We start from the raw sequence: 3,333 nt of genomic DNA, 5'->3' as shown, positions 1-3,333 counted from the left end.
TCGGTAAAAAAGTTAGAAATTTTTTTGAATTTGGTTTTGTAAAAAGTTTGAAAATTTAAGTCACATGATTTCTTTTGTTATAACACAATACTGTATTTTTAGAGAAAAAACATTTAGAAAAATTTCGGTAAAAAATTTGAAATTTTCGATGCATTTAAAAATTTTTTTTTAAGTCAGATGGTTGTATTATATACTGTATTTTTAGAAAAAAAATTTAATTAAAAAAAATAAATAAAAAATTAATAAAGTTGTCAATGCGTTCCAACATGTCGCGCTGCTATCATTGTGCGCACAAGTGTACATACAAAAACTGGCTATTTCTAATACATATTCATATGCACCGTGCATATGGCGCTTTTGTGCGACTGAACTACCTTTGCTCTCATCTACTAATTGAGACAATACACACACACATCTGTATATTACATGAACAAATTTTACCATAATAAATAAATGTATATGTATGAGTAAATAAACATTTTCACTCCAGTTTGCATATATGGATATGGAGCGTTATGGCATATTCACATAGTTATAACTTTTTATTGTTGTTGGCATAAATTTGCGAATTGGCTGCACGTGACATGGCGCTGCTGCAACGGTAGAGTTTCGTTGGATGGCTAAAGAGCAGAAGGTGGGCATGCAAAGTAATGAGTTTGTATATATGAACAGACTTTCAGTTGGTAGCATAAATTGCAACATTTCACACATACAGAGGTAAAACTACAAATATTGGAGGAACTCCACTGCTCTGAGTGATATAATTTGCTAAATGGTTTTGGTTTTGACTTTGCCGTAGCCGCTTGAAGTTGCCACTTACTGCTTGGCCGCTTAGCATTCCACCTGTTCTTGTGGCAAAGGATTTTTTTTTTGTAATTTTCTTTTTTGAGATAACTATTAAATATAATTAAAAGTAAACGTATTTGCGGCAAAAATTAAACTTCTCTTCCTGAATTTGATTTTATGAAGTATGCGAGTGCTTAGTATTGTAACATTTTTTTAGTTTTGTGTAAATATTTTTACGCATTTATTGAATTATTTATGATTTTTTTTTTTATATTAGGATTACAATTCATTCTAACCAGTTTCCAAAAACAATATCGATTACCGTTGTGGGTAAGCCAAAAGCTATGTTTCTTTTGGTCCTTTTACGTCACATTTTCGAGCATCCCTAGCGATATCACTGCCATTTCAGCTCTGAAATTTATATGTAGTCCAAATGCCACCCTTCAAAAATCATCTCAAAAAGAACTGCGATAGGGCCAAATGCGGTGATCTTGATGAGCAGCCAATATCGCTCTTTTTTTAACATCGCACGTGCCGGGAACTTCCGGTTCAAAAATTTCATCTGTTGCACATTCAGTGTGGCATGTCGCATCGCCTGTTTGGAACTAGAAGTTTTCCAAGCCTTTTTCACAAATTTGGGATAATTCTAAGTGTGTTGGTACGAGTATCCAAGTCATCTGCTCTTGGCAAAAAAATATTTTATTTGAAAAATTACTATTTGTTAAAGAAATGCGTATTTATGTAATGATAATTACGAACACAAAACCAACTTGGGTTTCAGAGCTTAATAAAAACATTTAAGAACAAGCAACTGAAAGTCCGATTACCGCTACAGGTAGCCGCTTTGTGCCTTCGCAAATAACTTCCAATGGGGCCGTTCAAGTATTACGTATTCAATATATTACGTAAGTAAGCAAAGCTTTTACCCCCTCCCCCCATGCTTACGTAAACATTTTTCAATTAAAAATGTAGTTTTTTATATTATAATTATAATGTTATAATTATAATTTAAAAAATAAGAAAATAGATTTAGAATAGAGATTCGATTTTACTGATGCAGTATTCAACATAGAGTAAGGGACAAAAATATTATAATCTTACGAGCATAACAAACTTATTTAAAATTTTTGGTACACATATTAAATTCAAATTAACAGTCTTCAGTCCATGAAACCCGAATCCATGATTCTAAGTTTTCGATGACATTGGATTGCTTGGATTGCTGCTCAGTGTTGTGAGTCTGCTCACTTTCATCCGATTTTGGAATGTCTACGTCGTTCTCATCGAGCCATTAAACATCATGGTGCTCTAAATTTTGAATAATGCAAATCAGTTCATTAGCACGACGAGCAGCGACTCTTACAGGTCTAACTTTCCTATCAGTGTGCGTGTTTACTTTTTTATGGATCTTCTCGATGTGACGATTTAGTGACTTGATGGAAGCATGATAAAGACCACACGTTTTGCATGTTCAACTTGATTGCCTCAATTTCACCGTGACAAAAATAATCGTAGGGCATTTGCAGGAAATCTTTGAGTGAAGCACTAAAGCGTAGAGCTAAATTGACTGGAAGATCAAGAAATTGCCCTCCTTCATTCAAAACCAAGTCATCAACTGTTTGTTTTACTTTTACAGGTGGTGGAAGAAACCTGTTATCTAGTAATCTGAATAGGCCACTTCTTGGACGACAGCATTCTGTATTTCTACATTTTACAATTTGAAGCAAGTATTGGCTTTCACGTACATGTTCTGAATGCCATTTAATGTCTGGAAAATCAGGAACATCTTGTTGACCAGCCCCAACATATTTTGCAGTAACATTATAGCCATCAATTTCCATGGAACTCCATACTTCAGCTAATACATTTTCTGCAAATTCGAAATTAGATCTTTCTAAATGCTCATCAATTGTAACGCCACGTTCATCCAAATGATACCCAAAATGGTCATGAGGCAATATTAAACCAGCCAGTTTCCGACTAAGAGGAGCCATTCTGCGCTCTACTCTGTTGTACGCACTTCTTCCAGGAGCATTGGTAGCTAAAAACAATGCATCGAGATCATGTCGCTTAAAGTGTTGTATAGCAAACCCTATGACCAATTCATAACGCGGATTTTCATCTGGCCCTCCATCAACCGTCATGATTACCACTGGTTTTACTAGTCCATGGTCAGTTTTAGCTAATGGTCGAAACTATTCAAGTTCGAGAAGGGTCTCGAAATCCTGAGCATGAGTATTAGCAGTAGATGAACTATGCTTTCCACTTCGAATAGCGATGTAGGTTGGTCCAAAATATCCAACGGTTGTCCTAGCATACTGGAAGTGATTTTGATACCAGCATAAACAGGCGGTATTAATTTGATCAGCGATTACCCAATCGTGGTCAGGTAATTTGATTCGGGAGCGTGTCATTATTCTGTATTACAAAATTCTGGGTGACAAAATTCTGTAAATTGCAAAAAAATTCTGCTTTTTAAAATTCTGCTTTTTAAAATTTTGCTTTTTCAAACGAAACATTCCAGGATAGCTGGTTGTGCGTTGGGTT

This window comes from Anastrepha ludens, chromosome 6 (genome assembly GCF_028408465.1).
Source record: "Anastrepha ludens isolate Willacy chromosome 6, idAnaLude1.1, whole genome shotgun sequence".
Taxonomy (NCBI): Eukaryota; Metazoa; Arthropoda; class Insecta; order Diptera; family Tephritidae; genus Anastrepha; species Anastrepha ludens.
This window is presented reverse-complemented; position numbering follows the sequence as displayed.